The sequence below is a fragment of the Pan troglodytes genome, chromosome 23 (genome assembly GCF_028858775.2).
Source record: "Pan troglodytes isolate AG18354 chromosome 23, NHGRI_mPanTro3-v2.0_pri, whole genome shotgun sequence".
In the NCBI taxonomy this organism is placed as follows: domain Eukaryota; kingdom Metazoa; phylum Chordata; class Mammalia; order Primates; family Hominidae; genus Pan; species Pan troglodytes.
In genome coordinates, this window is record NC_086016.1 from 11,005,573 (window position 1) to 11,033,016 (window position 27,444).

The window sequence follows — 27,444 nt, forward strand, 5'->3', positions numbered from 1 at the left end:
CACCACTACACCCTACTCCTTTCCATTCCATCACATTCCATTCCACTTCATTCCACTCCACTTCATCCCACTCCACTCCACTCCATTCCATTCTGTAACAATACATTCCACTCCATTTTACTCCACTCCACGCCTTTCCACTCCCCTCCACTACCTTCCGTTACATTCCATTCTAAATCCATTCCATTCCATTCCTTTCTTTCTAAAGTATCTCACTATGTCACCCAGGCTGGAGTGCAGTGCACAATCTCAGCTCACCTTTCATTTCACCATTCCATTCCATTAAATTCCATTCCACTCCATTCCATTCCATTCCACTCCACTCCATTTTACTCCATTCAAATCCATTCCTTCCCATTCCTTTCCATTCCAATACATTCCACTCCTCTCCACTCCATTCAATTCCATTCCAACCCATTCCATTCCACTCCATTCCATTCCACTCCAGTACATTTCATCGCAATCCATTCAATTCCGTTCAATGCCACTCGATTACATTCAAATCGATTCCCTTTGATTGCATTCAATTTCGTTTTTTCCATTCGATTTCATTCTATTCCATTTGATTCCACTCAATTCCATTTGATTTGATTCAATTCGATTCTAAACCATTTGATTCCATTTGATTCCATTCCATTCCATTCCATTCTGTTCCATTCCGTTCCGTTCCATTCCGTTCCATTCCATTCCATTCCATTCCACTCCACTCAATTCTACTCCACTCCCCTCAATTCCATTCCTTCCCATTCCATTCCACTCCACTCCATTCCACTCCACTGCACTGCACTGCAGTCCATGCAATTCCATTCCACCCCACTTCATTCCAATCCTTTCCACTCCACTCCACTCCTTTTCACCACATTCCATTTGATTCAATTCCATGCCATTTGATTCAATTCCGTGCCATTTGATTCCATTTGATTCGATTCCGTTCGATTCATTTTGATTCCATTTGTTCTATTTGATTCCATTCAATTTCATTCAATTCCATTTGATTCAATTTGATTTGATTTGAGTCGATTCGATTTGATTCGAATCCATTCTATTCCATTCAGTTCCATTCCGTTCCATTGCATTCCATTCCCTTCCATTCCATTCCACTCCATTCATTCCACTCCACTCCATTCCATTCCACTCCATTCCACTGCATTCTACCCCATTCCACTCCACCCCATTCCATTCCATTCCACTCCACTCGATTCCACTCCATCCCACTCCATTTCTTTCCATTCCATTGCATTCCTTTCCACTCCAATCGATTCCACTCCATCCCACTCCATTTCTTTCCATTCCATTGCATTCCTTTCCACTCCACTCGATTCCACTCCATTCCACTCCATTTCATTCCATTCCATTCCATTTCATTCCATTCCATTCCATTCCATTCCATTCCATTCCATTTCACTCCATTCCATTCCATTCCACTCCATTCATTGCCAATCCATTCAATTCTATTGAATTCGAATCCATTCCATTCCATTGTGTTCCATCCGATTCCATTCCATTCTATTCCTTTCCAATCCATTCCATTCCATTCGTTTCCATTCAATTTGACTGCATTCCACTCCAGTCCGTACAATTCGAGTCTATTCCATTCCAGTCCATTCCATTCGAGCCCATTCCATTCCGTTCCATTCCATTCCATTCGATATTTTTCCATTACGCTCCATTCCATTCTCTTCTTTTTGATTCCATTCAATTCCATTACATTCGATTCCATTCCATTCGATTCCATTCATTTCGACTCCATTCCATTCGAGTGCATTCCATTCCATACCATTAAATTCCATTCCGTTCGATTCCAATCCGTTCCACTCCATTTTGTTCCAGTCCATTCCATTCGAGTCCATTCCATTCCAGTCCATTCCACTCCATTCCACTCCATTCCATTCTATTACATTGCATTCTATTACATTCCATTGCATTCCATTCCATTCCATTTGATTACATTCCATTCGATTCCTTTACTTTCAAATCAATTACATTGCAATCCATTACATTCAAGTCAGTCCTATTCCAGTCCATTCCATTCCTGTCCCTTCCATTCGATTCTATTCCGTTCGATTCCATTACATACTATTGCATTCCATTTTATTAAATTCCATACGAATAAATTCCATTCGCGACCAATCCTTTCGAATCCATTCTATTTGTGTCCATTCCATACGAGTCCATTACATTTGGGTCCATTCCATTCCATTGCATTCCATTCTATTCTATTCCATTCAAGTCTATTCCTTTCGAGTCCATTCCATTCCATTCCATTCAAGTTCATTCCATTCTATTCTATTCCACTCAATTCCATTCCATTCGATTCCATTCCATTTGATCCCATTCCACTCGATTCCACTCTGTTCCATTCTATTGCATTCCATTCCACTCCATTCCATTGCATTCCATTCAACTACATTCCATTTTATTCCATTGCATTCCATTCCACTTCATTTTATTGCATTCCATTCCACTCCATTCCGTTTCATTCCATTCCATTTGCTTACATTCCATTCGATTCCTTTCCATTGAAATCAATTACATTGCAATCCATTGCATTCGAGTCCATTCTATTCCAGTACATATCATTCTGGTCCATTCCATTCGATTCTATTCCATCGATTCCATTCCATACTATTGCATTCTATTCAATTCCATTCTATTCAAATAAATTCCATTCGTGACCATTCCTTTCAAGTCCATTCTATTTGAGTCCATTCCATTCGAGTCCATTAAATTTGGGTCCATTCCATTCCATTTCATTCCATTCGATGCCATTCTGTTAGTTTCTATACCATTCGAGTCCAGTCCATTCGAGTCCATTCCACTCCATTGCATTCCATTCCATTCCGTTCTATTCAATGGCATTCCTTTCGAATCCATTCTATTCAGGTCCATTCATTTCGAGCCCATTCCATTCCATTCCATTCCATGCCATTCCATTCGACTCTATTCTGTTTGACTCCACTCCATTCAATTTCATTCAATCTGACTCCATTCCATTCTATTCCCTTCTGATCCACTCCATTGCATTCCATTCGTTTCAATTCCCTTTGAGTCCATTCAACACCAGTCCATTCCATTCAAGTGCATTCCTTTCCAGTCCATTCCATTCGAGTCCATTCCATTCCATTCCATTCCACTTCATTCCATTCGATATCTTTCCATTACACTCCATTCCATTCTATTCCTTTTGATTCAGTTCATTTCCATTCTATTAGATTCAATTCCATTCGATTCCATTCCATTCGACTCCATTCCATTCTTGTCCCTTCCATTGCTTTCCTTTCGATTCCAGTCAGTTTGATTCCATTTTGTACCAGTCCATTCCATTCGAATCCATTCCATTCCAGTCCATTCCTATTGATACCATTCCATTCGATTCCATTCCATTCGATTCCATGCCACTCGATTACACTCCATTCCATTCCATTGTATTCCATTCTATTCCATTCCTTTTCATTCCTTACCACTCCATTTTATTACATGCCATTAGATTGCATTCGTTTCGAATCAAATACATTGCAGTCCATTACATTTGAGTCCGTTCTATTCCAGTCCATTCCATTCCAGTCCATTCCATTCGATTCCTTTCCATTCGATTCCATTCCATACTATTGCATTCCATTCGATTCCAGTCTATTCGAATAAATTCTATTCGAGAAAATTCCTTTTGAGTCCATTCTATTTGTCTCCATTTCATTTGAGTTCTTTACATTTGGGACCATCCATTCCATTCCATTCCATTCGATGCCATTCCATTCCATTCTTTTCCATTCGAGTCCATTCTATTCGGGTCCATTCCATTCCATTCACTTCCATTCCATTCCATTCCATTCCATGCCATTCCATTCGATTCTATTCCTTTCAACTCCATTCCATTCCATTCCGTTCCATCCGATTCCATTCCATTGTATTCCATTCCAATCCAATCCATTCCATTCCATTCCATTCCACTTGATTCCACTCCATTCCATTTTATTGCATTTCATTCTATTCCATTGCCATTCCATTCAATTCTACTCCATGCGAGTCCATTCCATTCGAGTCCATTGCATTCCATTCCATTCGATTGCATTCCATATGATTCTGTTCCTTTCGACTCCATTCCAATCCATTCTGTTCCTTCTGATTCCATTCCATTCTTTTCCTTTCCATTCCAATCAATTCCGTTCCATTCGTTTCCTTTCCGTTCGAGACCATTTCCCTGCAGTCCATACCATTCAGGTCCATTTCATTCCAGTCCATTCCATTCGAGTCCATTCCTTTCCATTCCATTCCATTCTATATCTTGCCATTACACTCCCTTCCGTTCCATTCCATTTGATGCCATTCCATTCTATTCTATTCCATTCGAGTTCATTACTTTCGAGTCCATTCCATTCCACTCCTTTCGATGCCATTCCTTTTAACTCCTCTCCATTCGTCTCCATTCCATTCCATTTAGTTCCATCAGATTCCATTGCATTCTATTCCTTTCCATTCCATTCCATTCTTTTCCCTTCCATTCGAGTCCATTCCACTTCAGTCCATTTCTTTCGAGTCCATTCCATTCCGTTTTATTCCATTCGTGTCCATTCCATTGCATTCGATATCTTTCCATTACACTCCATTAAATTCTATCCTTTCGATTCCATTCAATTCCATTCAATTCTATTCCATTCCATTGAATTCCCTTCCATTCGACTGCATTCCATTGGAGGCCATTGCATTCCGTTTCATTTGATTCCATTCCGTTCGATTCCATTTTTTCCAGTCCATTCCTTTCAAGTCCATTCCATTCCAGTCTATTCCAATCGATTCCAATCCATTCAATATCAATCCTTTCGATTCCATTCCACTCGATTTCACTCTTTTCCATTCCATTGCATTTCATTCTATACCATTCCTTTGCATTCCATTCCATTCCATTTGATTACATTCCATTTGATTACATTCCATTTGAATCAATTATATTGTAATGCAAGGCATTCAAGTCCCTTCTATTCCAGTCCATTCCATTATGGTCCATTCCATTTGATTCCATTCCATATTATTGCATTCCATTCGATTCCATTCTATTCGAATAAATTCCATTCGAGACCATTCGTTTCGAGTCCATTATATTTGAGTCCATTCCATTTGGGTCCATTCCATTCCTTTCCATTCCATTCCATTCCATTACTTTCGATGCCATACAATTCAATTCTATTCCATTCGAGGACATTGCATTCGAGTCCAATTAATTTCAATCCATTCCATTCCATTCGATGACGTTCCAATTGATTGTATTCCGTTCGACTCCATTCCATTCCATTCCATCCGATTCTATTCCATTCTATTCTTTTCCTTTCCATTCCATTCCATTCGTTTCCATTACATTCGAGTGCATTCCACTCCAGGTCATTCCAGTCGAGTCCATTCCATTCCAGTCCATTCCATCCGAGTCCATTCTATTCCATTCCATTCGATATCTTTCCATTAAACTCCATTCCATTCTATTCATTTTGATTCCATTCAATTCCATTCCATTCATTTCCTTTGCTTTTGATTCCATTCCATTTTACTCCATTGCATTCGAGTCCATTCCACTCCATTCCATTCAGTTCCATTCTATTCCAATCCGTTTGATTCCATTTTTTCCAGTCCATTCCATTCGTGTCCGTTCTATTCCAGTCCATTCGATTCGATTCCATTCCATTTGATTCCATTCCACTCGATTGCACTCTGTTCCATTCCATTGCATTCCATTCTATTCCATTAAATTGCATTCCATTCCATTCCATTTGGTTACATTCCATTCGATTCCATTCCACTTGAATCACTTGCTTTGCAATCCATTATATTCTAGTCCGTTCTATTCCAGTCCATTCCATTCCGGTCCATTCCATTCGATTACATTCCTTTCGATTCCTTTACATACTATTGCATTCCATTCGATTCCATTCTATTTGAATAAATTGAATTTGAGACCATTGCTTTCGAGTCCATTCTATTTGAGTCCATTCCAGTCGAGTCCATTACATTTGGGTAAATTCCATTGCATTACATTGCATTCCATTCGATGCCATTCCATTTGATTCTATTCCATTTGAGTCAGCTCCATTCGAGTCCTTTCCATTCCATTCTATTCCATTCAATGTCATTCAATTCGATTCTATTCCATTTGACTCTATTCCATTCCATTCAGTTCCATCCGATTAAATTCTATTGTATTCCTTTCCATTCCATTCCATTCTATTCAATTTGTTTCCTTTCCATTCGAGTCCATTCCACTCCAATCCATTCCATTCGAGTCCATTCCATTCCTGGCCATTACATTTGAGTCCATTCCATTCCATTCGATATCTTTCCATTACACTCCCTTCCATTCCTTTCCATTCGATGCCATTCAATTCTATTCAATTCCATTCGAGTCCGTTCCATTCAAGTCCGTTCCATTCAATGCCATTCCATTCAATTCTATTCCATTTGACTCCATTCGATTCCATTCCATTCCATCTGATTCCTTCCATTCTATTCCTTTAAATTCCAATCCATTAACTCCATTCCATTCGTTTCCATTTCATTCGAGAGCACTCCGCTGTATTCCATTCCATTCCAGTCCATTGCATTCGAGTCCATTCCACTCCAGTCCATTCCATTTGAGTCCATTCCATTCCAGTCCATTCCATTCGAGTTCATTCCATTCCATTCCATTCCATTTGATATTATTCCATTACTCTCCCTTCCATTCCATTCCATTCCATGCCATTCCATTCTATTCTATTCTATTCAAGTGCATTCCATTCAAGTCCATTCCATTCCATTCTCTCCGATGCCATTCCATTCGATTCTATTCCATTCGACTCCATTTCATTTCATTTCATTTCATTCCATCTGATTCCATTCCATTCTATTCCTTTCCATTCTATTCCTTTCCATTCTATTCCATTTCATTCCATTCCTTTCCATTTCTTTCGAGTCCATTCCACTCCAGTCCATTCCATCTGAGTCCACTTCATTCCATTCCATTCCATTCGAATCTATTTCATTCCGGTCCATTCCATTCGAGTCTATTCCACTCCTTCCCATTCCATTCGATATCTTTCCATTACACTCCATTCTATTCTTTTCCTTTCGATTCCCTGCAATTCCATACCATTCGGTTCCATTCCATTCGACTCCATTCCATTGACGTCCATTCTTTTCCATTCTATTACATTCCATTCCATTTGATTCCGATCCTTTCGATTCCATTTTGTTCCAGTCCATTCCAATCGAGACCATTGAATTCCAGTTCATTCCATTCGATTCCATTTGTTTACATTCCATTTGATTCCATTCCTTTCGAATGAAATACATTGCAATCCATTACGTTCGAGTCCATTGTAATCCAGTCCATGCCATTCTGGTCCATTCCATTTGATTCCATTCCCTTCGATTCCATTCCATACTATTGCTTGCGATTCAATTCCATTCTTTTCAAATAAATTCCATTCGAGACCCTTCCTTTTGTGTCTATTCTATTTGTGTCCATTCCATTAGTGTCCATTACATTTTGGTAGCTTCCATTCCATTCCATTCCATTCCACTCCATTCGATGCCATTCCATTCGATTCTACTCCATTCGATTCCATTCCATACCTTTCCATTCAGTTCGATGACATTTCAATCCATTCTACTCCATTTGACTCCATTCAATTCCATTCTGTTAAATCCAATTCCATTCCATTCTATTCCATTCCATTCCTTTCCATTCTATTCCATTCTTTTACATTCCATTCAAATGCATTTCACTCCAGTCCATTCCATTGGAGTCCATTCCATTCCAGTCCATTCCATAGGAGTCCAGTCTTTTCCATTGCATTCCATTCGATATCTTTCCATTACACTCCATTCCATTCTATTCCTTTCATTTCTATTCAATTCCATTATATTCGATTCCATTCCATTCAGTTCCATTCCATTTGACTCCATTCCATTTGAGTCCATTCCACTCCATTCCAGTCCATTCCATTCCGTTCCTTTTGATTCCAATCAGTTCGATTCCATTTTCTTCCAGTCCATTCCATTCGAGTCCATTCCATTGCAGTCCATTCCATTTGATTCCATTCCATTAGATTCCATTCCACCCGATTCCACTCTGTCCCATTCCATTGCCTTCCATTCTATTCCATTCCATTGCATTCAATTCCATTCCATTTGATTCCATTCCATTTGATTTCAAGTCATTGGAATCAATTACATTACAATCCATTATATTCGAGTCCATTCTATTCCACTTCATTTCATTCCACTCCATTCCATTCTATTGAATTCAATTCGATTCCATTCCATACTATTGCATTCCTTTCGATTCCATTCTATTCGAATAAATACCATTCGAGACCATTCCTTTCGAGTCCACTCTATTTGAGTCCAACCGTTCGAGTCCAATACATTTGGATCCATTCCATTGCATTCCATTCCTTTTCATTCCATTCGATGCCATTGCATTGGATTCTATTGCATTCGAATCCGTTCCATTTGAGTCCATTCCATTCGATGTCACTCCATTCGATTCGATGTCACTCCATTCGATTCTATTCTATTTGACTCCATCCCATTCCATTCCATTCCATTCCTTTTCATTCCATTTGATGCCATTGCATTGGATTCTATTCCATTTGAATCCGTTCCATTCGAGACCATTCCATTCCTTTCCACTCCTTTCCATTCTATGCCGTTCCTTTCAATTCTATGCCATTCAGCTCAATTCCATTCCATTCCGTTCCATCTGATTCCATTGCATTCTCTTCCTATCCATTCCATTCCATTACATTCCATTTTTTTCCACTCCATTCGAGTCCATTCCACTCCAGTCCGTTCCATTGGAGACCATTCCATTCAAGTCCAGTCCATTAGAGTCCATTCCATTCCATTCCATTTGACATTTTTCCATTACACTCCATTCCATTCTATTCCTTTCGATTCCATCCAATTCCATTCCATTCGTTTCCTTTCCATTCAGTTCCATTCCATTCGACACCATTCCATTTGAGTCCATTCCATTCCATTTCATTCTGTTCCATTGGATACCAATCCATTCAATTCCATTTTGTTCCACTCCATTCCTTTCGGTTCCGTTCCATTCTGGTCCATTCCATTCGATTCCATTCCATTCTATTCTATTCCATTCGATTCCGTTCCACTGGATTCCACTCCGTTCCATTCAATTGCATTCCATTCTATTCCATTCCATTTCACACCATTCCATTCCATTTGATTACACTCCATTTGAATCCATTCCATTCAAATCAATTTCATTGAAATCAATTACATTCGAGTCTGTTCTATTCCAGTCCATTCCACTCCAGTCCATTCCATTCGATTCCATTCCTTTCGATTCCATTCCATAGTGTTGCATTCCATTTGATTCTATTCTATTTGAATAAATTCCTTTCGATACCATTTCTTTGGAGTCCATTCTATTTGAATCCATTGCATTCAATTCCATTACCTTTGGGTCCATTCCATTCCATTCTATTCCATTCCATTCCATTCCATTGCATGCCATTCCATTCGATTCCATTCCTTTCAATTCCATTCCATTCCATTCCATTCCATTCTATTCGATGCCATTCCATTCGATTCTATTCCAATCGACTCCATTCCATTCCATTCCGTTCCATCCTGTTCCATTCCATTCCATTCCATTCAATTTGATGCCATTCCTTTCGATTCTATTCCATTCGACTTCATTGCATTCCATTTTGTTCCATCCTATTCCATTCCATTCTATTGCATTCCATTCCATTCCATTGATTTCCATTCATTTCCATTTAATTCGAGCCCATTACCCTCCAGTCCATTCCATTTGAGTTCATTCCATTCCAGTCCATTCCATTCGGGTCCGTTCCATTCGATTCCATTCCATTCGTTATATTTCCATTACACTACATTGCATTCTATTCCTTTCAATTCCATTGAAATCCATTCCATTTGATTCCATTCCTTTCTACTCCATTCCATTCGAGTCCATTCTATTCCATTCCATTCAATTCCTTTCCATTCAATGCCATTCCATTCGATTCTATTCCATTCTAGTTCATTCCGTTAGCGTACATTCCATTCCAATCCATTCCATTCCATCCCATTCCATCCCATTCCATTCCATTCCATTCGATGCCATTCCGTTCGACTCTATTCCATTTGACTCTATTCCATTCGTATCCATTCCATTCCATTCTACTCCATTCTATTCCATTCTACTCCATTCCATTCCATTCCGTTCTACTCCATTCCATTCCATTCCGTTCCATCAGATTCCATTCCATTCTATTCCTTTCTGTTCCATTCCATTGCATTGCATTGCATTCTATTCCATTCAATTCGTTTCCATTCCATTCGAGTCCATTCCACTCCAGTTCATTCCACTCGAGTCCATTCCATTCCAGTCCATTCCTTTCGAGTCCATTCAATTCCGTTCCTTTCCATTCGATGTCTTTCCAGTACACTCCTTTCCAATCTATTCCTTTCGATTCCGTTCAATTCCATTCCACTCGATTCCATTCCATTCGATTCCATTCCATTTGACTCCATTCCATTCGATTCCATTCCAATCCATTCTGCTCCCTCCGTTCCATTCGATTCCAATCCATTCCATTCTTTTTTGTTCCAGTCCATTCCATTCGAGTCCATATCATTCCAGTCAATTCCATTCGATTCCATTTCCTTTGATTCCACTCCATCTGATTCCATTACACTCGATTCCACTCTGTGCCATTCCATTGAATTTCATTCTATTCCATTCCATTCCATTCCATTTGATTACATTCCATTCGATTCCATTCCATTAGAAATAATTAATTTGCAATCCATCAAATTCAAGTCCATTCTATTCCAGTCCATTGCATTCTGTTCCATTTCGTTCGATTCCATTAAATAGTATTGCATTCCATTCGATTCCATTCTATTCAATTAAATTCCATTCGAGTCCATTCCATTCCATTCCGTTCCATTCCATTCTATGCCCTTCCATTAGATTCTTTTCCATTTGACTCCATTCCATTCCATTCCGTTCCTTCCAATTCCATTCCATTCGATTCCATTCCACTCGATTCCACTCTGTTCGATTCCATTGCATTCCATTCTATTCCATTCCATTGCATTCCATTCCCTTCCATTTGACTACATTCCATTCGAATCCATTCCAGTCGAATCAATTACATTGCAATCCATTACTTTCCTGTCCGTTCTATTGCAGTCCCTTCGATTCTGTTCCATTCCATTCAATTCCATTCCATTCGAATCCATTCCATATTTTTGCATTCCATTTGGTTCCATTCTATTTGAGTAAATTCCATTCGAGACTATTCCTTATGAATGCATTATATTCGAGTCCATTCCATTAGAGCCCATTAGATTTTGGTCCATTCCATTCCATTCCTTTCCATTCCATTCAATGCCATTTCATTCTATTCTATTCCATTTGAGTCCATTCCATTCGATTCGATTCCATTCCATTCCATTCCATTTGATTCCATTCCATTCACTTCTATCCCATTCGAATCCGATGAATTCCATTCCTTTCAGTCCGATTCAATTCCATTCTATTCGTTCCTTTCCATTTATTCCATTCATTTCCATTCCATTCGAATCCATTCCACTCCAGTCCATGCCATTCCAGTCCATTCGATTCCAGTCCATTCCATTCGAGTCCATTACATTGAATTTCATTCCATTCCATTTGATATCTTTCCATTACACTCCATTCCATTCTATTCCTTTCAATTCCATTCCATTCCATTCCATTCTATTCTATTTGACTCCGTTCCATTTGACTCTATTCCATTTGAGGCCATTACATTTCAGTCCATTCCATTCCGTTTGAATCCAATGCTTTCCATTCTATTTTTTTTCCAGTCCATTCCATTGGAGTCCATTCCATTCCAGTCGATTCCATTTGATTCCATTCCACTCGGTTCCACTCTGTTCCATTCTATTGCATTCCGTTCTATTCCATTGCATTCCATTCCATTCCATTCCCGTCTACTCCATTGCATTGCATTCCATTCCATTCCATTCGATGCCACTCCATTCTATTCTATTCCATTGAGACCATTGCATTCGAGTCCATTCCATTCCATTCCATTCCAATTGATGCCTTTCCATTCGATTCTATTCCATTCAACTCTATTTTTTTTCCATTCCGTTACATCCGATTCCATTCCATTCTATTCCATTCCATTCCATTCCATTCCATTCGTGTCCATTCCATTCCATTCCATTTCTTTCCATTCCATTCCATTCCATTCGAATCTATTCCATTCGACTCCATTTCATTCCATTCTGTTCCATCCGTTTCCATTCCATTCTAGTCCTTACTATTCCATTCCAATCTTTCCATTCCATTCGTTTCCATTCTTTTGAGTCCATTCGACTGCATTCCATTCCATTTGAGTCCGTTCCATTCCATTCCACTCCATTCGAGTCCATTCCATTCCATTTGATATCTTTCCGTTACACTCCATTCCATTATATTCTCTTCGATTCCATTGAATTCCATTCTTTTAGATTCCGTTACATTCGAATACATTCCATTTAAATCCATTCCATTCGAATCCATTCCATACCATTCCATTCCATCTGTTTCCATTCGATTCCAATCTGTTAGATTCCATTTTTTTCATTCCATTCCATTCGATTACATTCCCTTCCAGTCCATTCCTATCGATTCCATTCCATTCACTTCCGTTCTACTTGATTCCACTCCATTGCATTACATTCCATTCCATTTTATTCCATTGCATTCCATTTTATTCCATTCCATTGCAATTCATTACATTCTATTTGATTACATTCCTTTCGATTCCATTCCATTCGAATCCATTACATTGCAGTCCATTACATTTGAGTACAATCTATTAAATTCCATTCCATTCCGGTCCATTCCATTCGATTTCGATCCATTCGATTCCATTTCATACAATTGCATTCCATTCTATTCCATTGTATCCGAATAAATTCCTATCGAGGCCATTCCTTTCAAATGCATTCTATTTGAGTGCATTCCATTCGAGTCCATTATATTTGGGTCCATTCCACTCCATTCCATTCCATTCTATTCCATTCGAGCCCATTCCTTTCGAGTCCCTTCAATTCCATTCCCTTCCATTCCGTTCCATTCGATTCCAATCAGTTCGATTTTATTTTGTTCCAGTCCATTCCTTTGGAGTCCATTCCATTCCAGTCCATTGCATTCAAGTCCGTTGCATTCCAGTCAATTCTATTCGAGTCCATTCCATTCGATTTCATTCCAGTCGATTCCACTCCATTCCATTCCATTGCATTCCATTCCATTCCATTTGATTACATTCCATTCGATTCCATTCCATTCGAATCAATTATATTGCAATCATTTATATTCTGGTCTGTTTTGTTCTAGTCCATCCATTCTGGTCCATTCCATTCCATTCCATTCAAATCAATTACATTACAATGCATTTCTTTTGTGTCTGTTCTATTCCTTTCCGTTCCATTCCATTCCATTCCATTTGATTCCATTGCATTCGATTCCATTCAATTCTTTTGCATTCCATTCGATTCCATTCTATTCGAATAAATTCCATTCGAGACAATTTATTTCGAGTCCATTCTATTTGTGTCCATTCCATTCCAGTCCTTTACATTTGTGTCCATTCCATTCCTTTCCATTACATTTCATTCAATTAGATGCCATTTCATTCTATTCTATTCCATTCGTGTCCATTCCATTCGAGTCCATTCCATTGCATTCCTTTCCATTGCATTCGATTTCATTCCATTTGATTCTATTCCATTCGACTCCATTCCATTCCATTCTGTTCCGTCCAATTCCATTCCATTCTATTCCTTTCCATTCCATTCCATAGCATTCCATTCCATTCGTTTCCATTCCTTTTGAATCCATTCCACTACAGTCCATTCCATTTGAGTCCATTCCATTCGTTTTCTTTCCATTCCATTGCATTCGATATCTTTCCATTACACTCCAGTTCATTCTATTCCTTTCGATTCCATTCATTTTCATTAAATTCGATTACATTCCATTTACGTCCATTCCATTTGCCACCATTCCATTCGAATCTATTCCATTCCATTACGTTACATTCCGTTCCGTTCCATTCCAATCCGTTCGTTATCAGTTTGTTCCAGTCCATTCCATTCCAGTCCATTCCATTCCAGTCCATTCCATTCGTTTCCTTTTCATTTGCTTCCATTCCATTCGATTCCATTCCACTCGATTCCACTCCGTTCCATTCCATTGCATTCCATTCTATTCCATTCCATTGCATTCCATTCCATTCCATTCGATTAAATTCCTTTCGATTCCATTCCATTCAAATCAGTTACATGCAATCCATTATATTCGAGTCTGTTCTATTCTAGTCCATTCCATTCCATTCCATTCCAGTCGATTTCATTCCATTCGATTCCATTACATACTATTGTGTTCCATTCGATTCCATTCTATTCGAATAAATTCCATTCGAGACCATTCCTTTCGAGTCCATTCTATTTGAATCCATTCCATTTGAGTCCATTCCTTTTGTGATCATTCCATTCTATTCCATCCCACTCCATTCCATTCCATTCCATTCGATGCCCTTCCATTCCATTCTACTCCATTCGAATCCATTCCATTCAAGTCCGTTCCATTCCGTTCTATTCCATTCTATTTGTTGCCATTCCAGTCAATTCTATTCCATTTGACTCCATTTCATTCCATTCCATTCCATCTGATTCCATTCTATTCTATTGCTTTCCATTCTATTCCATTCGTTTCAATTCTATTCAAGTCCATTCCTCTCCAATCCATTCCATTCTAGTCCATTTCATTCCAGTCCATTCCATTCAAGTCAATTCCTTTCCTTTCCATTCCATTCAATATCTTTCCTTTACAATCCATTCTATTCTATTCCTTTCGATTCCATTCAATTCCACTCCATTGTGTGCCATTCCATTCGATTCCATTCCATTCGCTTCCATTCTGTTTCATTCCATTCCATTCTGTTCCATTCAATTCCAGTCTGTTCGATTCCATTTTGTTCCAGTCCATTCCATTCGAGTCCATTCTATTCGATTCCATTGCATTTGATTCCATTCCACTGGATTACACTCCGTTTCATTCCATTGAATTCCATTCTGTTCCATTCCATTGCATTCCATTCCATTTGATTACATTCCATTAGATTCCATTCCATTTGAATCAGTTACATTGCAATCCATTACATTCGAGTCCATTCTATTCCAGTCCATTACATTCCGGTCCATTCCATTTGATTCCATTCCATTCGATTCCATTCCATACTATCGCAGTCGATTCGATTCCATTCTATTCGAGTAAATTCCATTCGAGGCCATTCCTTTTGAGTCCATTCTATTTGATTACATTCCATTACATTCCATTACATTTTGGCCCATTCCATTCCATTCCTTTCCATTCCATTAGATGCCATTCCATTTGATTCTATTCTATTAGAGTCCATTCCATTCCATTTCATTCGATAACATTCCATTCGATTCTATTCCATTTGACTCCATTCAATTTCATTCCATTGCATCCAATTCCTTTCCATTCCATTCCGTTGCATTCCATTCCATTCCATTCCATTCGTTTCTACTCCATTCGAGTCCATTCCACTCCAGTACATTACATTAGAGTCAATTCCATTCCAGTCCATTCCATTCCATTCCATTCCGTTGCATTCCATTCCATTCCATTCCATATCTTTCCATTAAACTCCATTCCATTCTATTCCTTTGATTCCATTCGATTCCATTACATTTGAATCAACTAAATTGCAATCCATTACATTCGAGTCCGTTCTATTACAGTCCATTCCATTCCAGTCCATTCCATTTGATTCCTTTCCATACTATTACATTCCATTCGATTCCATTCTATTCGTATAAATTCCATTCGAGACCATTCCTTTAGAGTCCATTCTATTTGAGTCCGTTCCATTAGATTCCATTACATTTTGGTTCATTCCATTCCATTCTGTTCCATTCCATTCCATTCAATGCCATTGCATTTGATTCTATTCCATTCAATTGCATTCCGTTCGTGTCCATTCCATTCCATTCCATTCCATTCAATGCCATTCCAATCGATTCTATTCCATTCGATTCCAATCCAATCCATTCCATTGCATATGACTCCATGCCATTCTATTCGTTCCATTCCATTCCATTAAATTCATTTCCATTCCAAACGAGTCCATTCCACTTCAGTCCATGCCATTCGAGTCCATTCCATTCCAGTCCATTTCATTCGAGTCCATTCCATTCCATTCCATTGCATTCGATATCTTTCCAGTAAACTCCATTGCATTCTATTCCTTTCGAGTCCATTCAATTCCATTCCATTCATTTCCTTTCCATTCAATTACATTCCATTCTACTCCATTCCATTCGAGTCCATTCCATTCCATTCCATTCCATTCCATTCCATTCCGTTCTATTCCAATCCATTCGATTCCATTTTATTCCAGTCCATTCCATTCGAATCCATTCCATTGATCCCATTCCATTTGATTCCATTCCGTTCGATTTCATTCCACTCGATTCCATTCCGTTCTATTCCATTGCATTCCATTCTGTTCCATTCCACTGCATTCCCTTCCATTAGATTTGATTACATTTCATTCGCTTCCATTCCATTGAAATCAATTACATTGCAATCCATTACATTCGAGTCCGTTCTATTCCAGTCCATTCCATTCTGGTCCATTCCATTCGATTCCATTGCATTCAATTCCATTCCAGTCAATTGCATTCCATTAGATTCCATTCTATTTGAATAAATTCCATCGGATACAATTCCTTTCCAGTCCATTCTATATGAGACCATTCCATTTGAGTCCATTATGTTTGGGTCCATGTCATTCCATTCCATCCCTTTCCATTCGATGCCATTCCATTCTATTCTTTTCCATTCGAGTCCATTCCATTCCATTCCATTCCATTCCATCCCATTCCATCCGATTCCATTCCATTCTCTTCCTTTCCATTGCAATCCATTCCATCCCATTCCATTTTATTCCATTCATTTCCATTCCATTCCAGTGCATTCCGTTCGATTCCATTCCATTCCATTCCATTTTATTCCATTCATTTCCATTCCATTCCAGTGCATTCCATTCGATTCGATTCCATTCCATTCCATTAGATGCCATTCCATTCAATTCTATTCCATTCTATTCCAATCCATTATATTTCGTTCCATCAGTTTCCATTCCATTCTAATCGTTCCATTCAATTCCATTCCACTCTTTTCCATTCCATTCGTGTCCATTCAACTCCAGTCCATCCCTTTCGAATCCATTCCTTTCCAGTCCATTCAATTCGAGTCCATTCTATCCATTCCATGCCATTTGATATCTTTCCAATACACTCCATTCCATACTATTCTTTCGATTCCATTCAATTCCATTCCATTTGATTCCATTCCATTCGATTCCATTCGATTCAAATCTATTCCATTTGACTCCATTCCATTTGAGTCAATTCCATTCCATTCCATTCCATTCCAATCCTTTCAATTACAATCCTTTCTATTCCATTTTGTTCTAGTCCATTCCACTCGAGTCCATTCCATTCCAGTCCATTCCATTCGATTTGATTCGATTCCATTCCGTTCCATCCAATTCCATTCCATTATATTCCTTTCCATTCTCTTCCCTTCCCTTCCATTTCTTTCCATTCCTTTCCAATCTATTCCATTACAATCCATTCCATTCGTTTCCATTCCATTTGAGTCCATTCCACTCCAGTCTATTCCATGGTATTCCATTCCATTCCAGTCCATTCCATACGAGTCTATTCCATTCCATTCTATTGTATTCAATATCTTTCCATTACCCTCCATTCTTTCTATTCCTTTCGATTGCATTCAATTCCATTCTGTTCAATTCCATTCCATTCAATTCCATTCTATTCAACTACATTCCATTCCGATACACTACAGTCCATTCCATTCCATTCCATTCCATTCCATTCCATTCCACTTGATTCCACTCCGTTCCCTTTTAATGCATTCCATTCTATTCCATTCCATTCCATGCCATTGCATTCTTTTCTATTCCATTTGAGTCCATTTCATTCGAGTCCACTGCATTCCATTCCATTCGATGGAATTCCATTCGATTCTATTCCATTCGACTGCATTCCATTCCATTCCATTCCATCCTATTCCATTCCATTCTATTCCTTTACATTCCATTGCATTCCATTCCATTCTTTTCCATTCCATTCGATACCATTCCACTCCAGTTCGCTCCACTTGAGTCCAATCAATTCCTGTCCATTCCATTCGAGTCCATTCCATTCCATTCGATACCTTTCCATTACACTCAATTCCATTCCATTCCATCCGATTCCATTCCATTCTATTCCTTTCCATTCTATTCCATTCCATTCCATTCCGTTCTGTTCCATTCCATTCGTTTCCATTGCATTCGAGCCCATTCAACTCCAGTCCATTCAATCCGAGTCCATTCCATTCCAGTCCATTCCATTCCATTCGACTGCATTCAAAATCTTTCCATTACACTCCATTCCATTCTATTCCTTTGGATTCCATTCAATTTCATTCCGTTCGATTCCATACCATTCCATTCGATTCCATTTCATTGGACTCCATTCCATTCGAGGCCATTCCATTCCGTTTCGTTTGGTTCCAATCCGTTCGATTCCATTTTTTTCCAGTCCATTCCATTCCTGTCCATTCCAATCGATTCCATTCCATTCGATTCCATTCCATTCGATTCCATTCCATTCTATTCCATTCCATTCGATTCCATTCCACTCGATTTCACTCCGTTCCATTCCATTGCATCCCATTCCTTTCCATTCCATTGCATTCCATTCAATTCCATTTGATTACATTCCTTTTGATTCCATTCCATTCGATTCAAATGCATTGCAATCCCACCAACAGTGTAAAAGTTTTCCTATTTCTCCACATCCTCTCCAGCATCTGTTGTTTCCTGACTTTTTAATGATTGCCATTCTAACTGGTGTGAGATGATATCTCATAGTGGTTTTGATTTGCATTTCTCTGATGGCCAGTGATGATGAGCATTTTTTCATGTGTTTTTTGGCTGCATAAATGTCTTCTTTTGAGAAGTGTCTGTTCATGTCCTTCACCCACTTTTTGATGGGGTTGTTTGTTTTTTCTTGTAAATTTGTTTGAGTTCATTGTAGATTCTGGATATTAGCCCTTTGTCAGATGATTAGGTTGCGAAAATTTTCTCCAATGTTGTAGGTTGCCTATTCACTCTGATGGTAGTTTCTTTTGCTGTGCAGAAGCTCTTTAGTTTAATTAGATCCCATTTGTCAATTTTGGCTTTTGTTGCCATTGCTTTTGGTGTTTTGGACATGAAGTCCTTGCCCACGCCTTTGTCCTGAATGGTAATGCCTAGGTTTTCTTCTAGGGTTTTTATGGTTTTAGGTTTAACGTTTAAATCTTTAATCCATCTTGAATTGATTTTTGTATAAGGTGTAAGGAAGGGATCCAGTTTCAGCTTTCTCCATATGGCTAGCCAGTTTTCCCAGCACCATTTATTAAATAGGGAATCCTTTCCCCATTGCTTGTTTTTCTCAGGTTTGTCAAAGATCAGATAGTTGTAGGTAAGTGGCGTTATTTCTGAGGGCTCTGTTCTGTTCCATTGATCTATATGTCTGTTTTGGTACCAGTACCATGTTGTTTTGGTTACTGTAGCCTTGTAGTATAGTTTGAAGTCAGGTAGTGTGATGCCTCCAGCTTTGTTCTTTTGACTTAGGATTGACTTGGCGATGCGGGCTCTTTTTTGGTTCCATATGAACTTTAAAGTAGTTTTTTCCAATTCTGTGAAGAAAGTCATTGGTAGCTTGATGGGGATGGCATTGAATCTGTAAATTACCTTGGGCAGTATGGCCATTTTCACGATATTGATTCTTCCTACCCATGAGCATGGAATGTTCTTCCATTTGTTTGTATCCTCTTTTATTTCCTTGAGCAGTGGTTTGTAGTTCTCCTTGAAGAGGTCCTTCACATCCCTTGTAAGTTGGATTCCTAGGTATTTTATTCTCTTTGAAGCAATTGTGAATGGGAGTTCACTCATGATTTGGCTCTCTGTTTGTCTGTTATAGGTGTATAGGAATGCTTGTGATTTTTGTACATTGATTTTGTATCCTGAGACTTTGCTGAAGTTGCTTATCTGCTTAAGCAGATTTTGGGCTGAGACGATGGAGTTTTCTAGATAAACAATCATGTCGTCTGCAAACAGGGACAATTTGACTTCGTCTTTTCCTAATTGAATACCCTTTATTTCCTTCTCCTGCCTGATTGCCCTGGCCAGAACTTCCAACACGATGCTGAATAGGAGCAGTGAGAGAGGGCATCCCTGTCTTGTGCCAGTTTTCAAAGGGAATGCTTCCAGTTTTTGCCGATTCATTATGATATTGGCTGTGGGTTTGTCATAGATAGCTCTTATTATTTTGAAATATGTCCCATCCATACCTAATTTATTGAGAGTTTTTAGCATGAAGGGTTGTTGAATTTTGTCAAAGGCTTTTTCTGCATCTATTGAGATAATCATGTGGTTTTTGTCTTTGGCTCTGTTTATATGCTGGATTACATTTATTGATTTGTGTATATTGAACCAGCCTTGCATCCCAGGGATGAAGCCCACTTGATCATGGTGGATACGCTTTTTGATGTGCTGCTGGATTCGGTTTGCCAGTATTTTATTGAGTATTTTTGCATCAATGTTCATCAAGGATATTGGTCTAAAATTCTCTTTTTTGGTTGTGTCTCTGCCCGGCTTTGGTATCAGAATGATGCTGGCCTCATAAAATGAGTTAGGGAGGATTCCCTCTTTTTCTATTGATTGGAATAGTTTCAGAAGGAATGGTACCAGTTCCTCCTTGTACCTCTGGTAGAATTCGGCTGTGAATCCATCTGGTCCTGTACTCTTTTTGGTTGGTAAACTATTGATTATTGCCACAATTTCAGATCCTGTTATTGGTCTATTCAGAGATTCAACTTCTTCCTGGTTTAGTCTTGAGAGAGTGTAAGTGTCGAGGAATGTATCCATTTCTTCTGGATTTTCTAGTTTATTTGCATAGAGGTGTTTGTAGTATTCTCTGATGGTGGTTTGTATTTCTGTGGGATCGGTGGTGATATCCCCTTTATCATTTTTTATTGTGTCTATTTGATTCTTCTCTCTTTTTTTCTTTATTAGTCTTGCTAGCGGTCTATCAATTTTGTTGATCCTTTCAAAAAACCAGCTCCTGGATTCATTGATTTTTTGAAGGCCTTTTTGTGTCTCTATTTCCTTCAGTTCTGCTCTGATTTTAGTTATTTCTTGCCTTCTGCTAGCTTTTGAATGTGTTTGCTCTTGCTTTTCTAGTTCTTTTAATTGTGATTTTAGGGTGTCAATTTTGGATCTTTCCTGCTTTCTCCTGTGGGCATTTAGTGCTATAAATTTCCCTCTACACACTGCTTTGAATGCGTCCCAGAGATTCTGGTATGTTGTGTCTTTGTTCTCGTTGGTTTCAAAGAGCATCTTTATTTCTGCCTTCATTTCGTTATGTACCCAGTAGTCATTCAGGAGCAGGTTGCTCAGTTTCCATATAGTTGAGCGGCTTTGAGTGAGATTCTTAATCCTGAGTTCTAGTTTGATTGCACTGTGGTCTGAGAGACAGTTTGTTATAATTTCTGTTCTTTTACGTTTGCTGAGGAGAGCTTTACTTCCAAGTATGTGGTCAATTTTGGAATAGGTGTGGTGTGGTGCTGAAAAAAAATGTATATTCTGTTGATTTGGGGTGGAGAGTTCTGTAGATGTCTATTAGGTCCGCTTGGTGCAGAGCTGAGTTCAATTCCTGTGTATCCTTGTTGACTTTCTGTCTCGTTGATCTGTCTAATGTTGACAGTGGGGTGTTAAAGTCTCCCATTATTAATGTGTGGGAATCTAAGTCTCTTTGTAGGTCGCTCAGGACTTGCTTTATGAATCTGGGTGCTCCTGTATTGGCTGCATATATATTTAGGATAGTTAGCTCCTCTTGTTGAACTGATCCCTTTACCATTATGTAATGGCCTTCTTTGTCTCTTTTGATCTTTGTTGGTTTAAAGTCTGTTTTATCAGAGACTAGGATTGCAACCCCTGCCTTTTTTTGTTTTCCATTTTCAACCATTGTGGAAGTCAGTGTGGCGATTCCTCAGGAATCTAGAGCTAGAAATACCATTTGACCCAACCATCCCATTACTGGGTATATACACAAATGACTATAAATCGTGCTGCTATAAAGACACATGCACACGTATGTTTATTGTGGCATTATTCACAATAGGAAAGACTTGGAACCAACCCAAATGTCCAACAATGACAGACTGGATTAAGAAAATGTGGCACATATACACCATGGAATACTATGCAGCCATAAAAAATGATGAGTTCATGTCCTTTGTAGGGACATGGATGAAACTGGAAACCATCATTCTCAGTAAACTATCGCAAGAACAAAAAACCAAACACCGCATATTCTCACTCATAGGTGGGAATTGAACAATGAGATCACATGGACACAAGAAGGGGAATATCACACTCTGGGGACTGTGGTGGGGAGGGGTGAGGGGGGAGGGATAGCATTGGGAGATATACCTAATGCTAGATGACGAGTTAGTGGGTGCAGCGCACCAGCATGGCTCATGTATACATATGTAACTAACCTGCACAATGTGCACATGTACCCTAAAACTTAAAGTATAATAAAAAAAATTGTTATACAATTGAAAAAAAAAAAAGATTCTACTAACAAACTTTTGGATCTGAGATCGTGTCCAGATTTGTATTTTAGTGCCTTACTGCAAAGAAGAATTAGAGCAGGATAACTATGATCCTTCTTTAAGATGCGTGCCCCTACGAAGTAAGGTTTAGTATACAGGTCTCACAGTTTCTGTTTTTGAATGATTAGTGATGACGTTCGTTTTCCATAAGATTGGGACTTCAGGTTTTATAGAAATACCTGCATATCTTCTATACTGTTTGTTAGCTATAAAAATAAAATGACGATATTAAAATTGTTAAAAAATAAAAAAGAAAAAAAGAAAATTATCCATTTCATCAGCCAGGCATGGTGGCTCATGCCTGAAACCCCAGCACTTTGGGAGGCCAAAGTGGGTGGATTACCTGAGGTCAGGATTTGGAGACCAGCCTAGCCAACCTATAGTGAAACCCCATCTCTACTAAAAAAAAAATACAAAAATTATCTGGACGTAGTGGTGAATGCCTATAGCCCCAGCTATTTGGGAAGGTGAGGCAGTAGAATTGCTTGACCCTGGGAGGCAGAGGTTGCAGTGAGCCAAGATTGTACCACTGCACTCCAGCCTGGGCAACAGAGCAAGACTCCTTTCTCATTTAAAAAAAAAAAGAAAGAAAGAGAAGAATATTATCCATTTCACCCAGGTTTCAAGTTTATTGATAATTTTTAAAGTTCTGTTATAGTTAAAAATTAAAATAATTTTTACCTGTAAAAAAATTGTTCTTACAAAATGGATAAATAAAAGTATTTGCTAAGCATAATAATAAAAACAAACAAACAAAAAAACAAATGCATTGCAATCCATTACATTCGAGTCCTTTCTATTCCAGTCCATTCCATTCCGGTGCAGTCCATTCGATTCCATTCCATACTATTGCATTCCATTCGATTCCATTCTATTTGAATAAATTCCATTCGAGACCATTTCTTTCGAGACCATTATATTTGAGTCGATTCCATTCGATTCCATTACATTTGGGTCCATTCCATTCCATTCCATTGTATTCCATTCCACTCGGTACCATTCCATTCGATTCTATTCCATTTGAGTCCATTGTTTTCGAGTCCGTTTCATTTCATTCCATTCCATTTCATTCCATTCCATTCGATGCCATTCCATTTGATTCTATTCCATTCCATCTGATTCCATTCCATTCTATTCTTCTCCATTCCATTCATTTCCATTCCATCCGAGTCCTTTCCATTCCATTCCTTTCAAAATCTTTACATTAAACTCCATTCTCTTCTATTCATTTCGATTCTATTAAAATCCATTCCATTCAATTCCATTCCATTTGACTTTATTCCGTTCGAGTCCATTCAATTCCATTACATTCTGTTCTACTCGATTCCAATCCGTTTGTTTCCATTTTGTTCCAGTCCATTCCATTCGATTCCATTCCATTTGATTCCATTCAATTCGATTCCATTCCACTCAATTCCACTACATTCCATTCCATTGCATTCCATTTTATTCCATTCCATTGCATTCCATTACATTCCACTTGATTACATCCCATTGGATTCCATTCCATTCGAATCAATTACATTGCAATCTGTTACATTCGAGTCCGTTCTATTCCAGTCCATTCCATTCCAGTCCATTCCATTCGATTCCATTCCATTCGATTCCATTCCATACTATTGCATTCCATTTGATTCCATTCTATTCTAATAAATTCCATTCGAGACCATTCCTTTCGAGTCCTTTCTATTTGAGTCCATTCCATTCGAGTCCATTACATTTGGGGCCATTCCATTACATTACATTCAATTCGTTGCCATTGCATTCCATTCTATTCCATTTAAGTCCTTTCCATTCGAGTGCATTCCATTCCATTCCATTCCATTCGATGACATTCAATTCGATTCTTTTCATTCCACTTGGTTCCATTTCATTCCATTCCATCGTATTCCATTCCATTCCATTCCGTTGCATTCCATTCCATTCTTTTCCATTCCATTCGAGTCCATTCCACTCCAATCCATTCCATTCGAGTCCATTCCATTCCAGTCCATTCCAGCGAGTGCATTCCATTCCATTCCATTTGATATCTTTCAATTACAATCCATTCCATTCTATTCCTTTTGATTCTGTTCAATTCCATTCTATTACATTCCATTCCATTCTATTCCATTCGACTCCATTGCAATCGAGTCCATTCCATTCCATTCTGTCCCGTTCGATTCAAATCCATTCGATTCCATTTTATTCCAGTCCATTCCATTCGAGGCCATTCCATTCAAGTCCGTTCCATTCGATTCCATTCCATTCGATTCCATTCCACTTGATTCCACTCCGTTCCATTCCATTGCATTGCATTCCATTCTATTCCATTACATTGCATTCCATTCTATTCCATTACATTGCATTCCATTCCATTCCATTTGATCCCATTATATTCGATTCCATTCCATTCGAATCAAATAGGTTGCAATCCATTACATTCGAGTCCGTTCTATTCCAGTCCATTCCATTCTGGTCCATTCCATTCGATTCCATTCTATTCGATTCCATTCCATACTATTGCATTTTATTCGATTCCATTCTATTCGAATAAATTCCATTCGAGACCATTCCTTTCAAATCCATTCTATTTGAATCCATTCCATTCGAGTCCATTACATTTGTATCCATTCCATTCCACTCCATTCCATTCCATTCGATACTTTTCCATTTGATTCTATTCCATTTGAGTCCACTCCATTCGAGTCCTTTCCATTCCATTCCATTCCACTGGATGCCATTCAGTTCGATTATATTCCATTCGACTCCATTCCATTCCATTGCACACAATGCCATTCAGTTCGATTATATTCCATTCAACTCCATTCCATTCCATTCTGTTCCATCTGATTCCATTCCATTCTATTTGTTTCCATTCCATTCCATTCTATTCCATTCGTTTCCATTCCATTCGATTCCATTCCACTCCAATCCATTCCATTCAACTCCATTCCATTCCAAGCCATTCCATTTGTGTCCATTCCATTCCATTTGATATCTTTCCATTACGCTCTATTCCATTCTATACTTTTCAATTCCATTAAATTCCATTCAATTCGATGCCATTCCATTCGTTTCCATTCCATTCGAATCCATTCCTTTCGAGTCCATTCCATTCCATTACGTTCGATCCCAGTCCTTTCGATTCCATTTTGCTCCAGTCCATTCCACTCGATTCCATGCCATTGCATTCGATTCCTTTCCATTCAATTCCATTCCTGTCATTTCCACTCAATTCCATTCCATTGAATTGCATTATATTCCATTCCTTTGCATTCCATTCCATTCCGTTTGATTACATTCCATTCGAATCCATTCCATTAGAATAAATTACTTTCCAATACTTTACATTCGAGGCCATTCTATTCCATTCCTTTTCATTCCGTTCCCTTAGATTCGATTTCATTCCATAATATTGCCTTCCTTTCTATTCCATTCTAATCGAGTAAATTTTTTTTGAGAACACTCTTTCGTGTCCATTCTATTTGAGTCCATTCCATTAGAGTCCATTACATTTGGGTCCATTCCATTTCATTCCATTCGATACCGTTCCATTCTATTCTATTCCATACGAGTCCATTCAATTCGAGTTGATTCCATTCCATTCCATTCGATACCATTCCATTCTATTCTATTCCATACGAGTCCATTCAATTCGAGTCGATTCCATTCCATTCCATGCCATTCACTTACACTTGATGCCATTCCATTTGATTACATTCCATTCGACTCCAACTAATTCCATTCCTCTCCTTCCAATTCCATTCCATTGAATTCCTTTCCATTCCATTCCAATCCATTCGTTTCCATTCCATTCAAGTCCATTCCACTCCAGTCCATTCCATTCCAGTCCATTCCATTCGTGCCGTTCCATTCCATTCCATTTCTTTTGATATCTTTCCATTACACTCCATTCCATTCTATTCTATTCGATTCCATTCAATTCCATTCCATTCGGTTCTATTCCATTTGACTCCATTCCTTTCGACTCCATTCTATTCCATTCCTTTCCGTTCAATTCCAATCCGTTCGTTCCATTTTGTTCCAGTCCATTCCATTCGAGTCGATTCCATTCCATTCTATTCCATTCCATTCGATTCCATTCCTTTCGATTGCATTCCATTTGATTCCATTCCACTCTATTCCACTCTGTTCCATTCCATTGCACTCCATTCTATTCCATTCAATTGAATTCCATTCCATTGCATTTGATTACATTCCACTCGATTCCATTCCATTCGAAACATTTACATTGCAATACATTACATTTCAGTCCATTCTATTCAAGTCCGTTCCATTTGAGTCCATTCCATTTGATTCCATTCCTTTCCATTTTATTTCACATTATTGCATTCAATTCGTTTCCGTTCTATTCAAATAAATTCCATTCGAGACCATTCCTACGAGTCTATTCTATTTGAATCCATTCCATTCGAGCCCATTGCATTTGGTTGAATTTCATTCCATTTCATTCCAATCCATTCCATTCCTTTCCATGCCATTCCATTCCACTCCATTCCATACCATTCCATTCCATTAAATTCCATTCCGTTCGAGGCCTTTCCATTCGATTCTAATCCATTCGATGTCATTCCATTCCATTTCATTCCATCCGATTCCATTCCATTCTGTTCCTTTCCCGTCCATTCCATTCC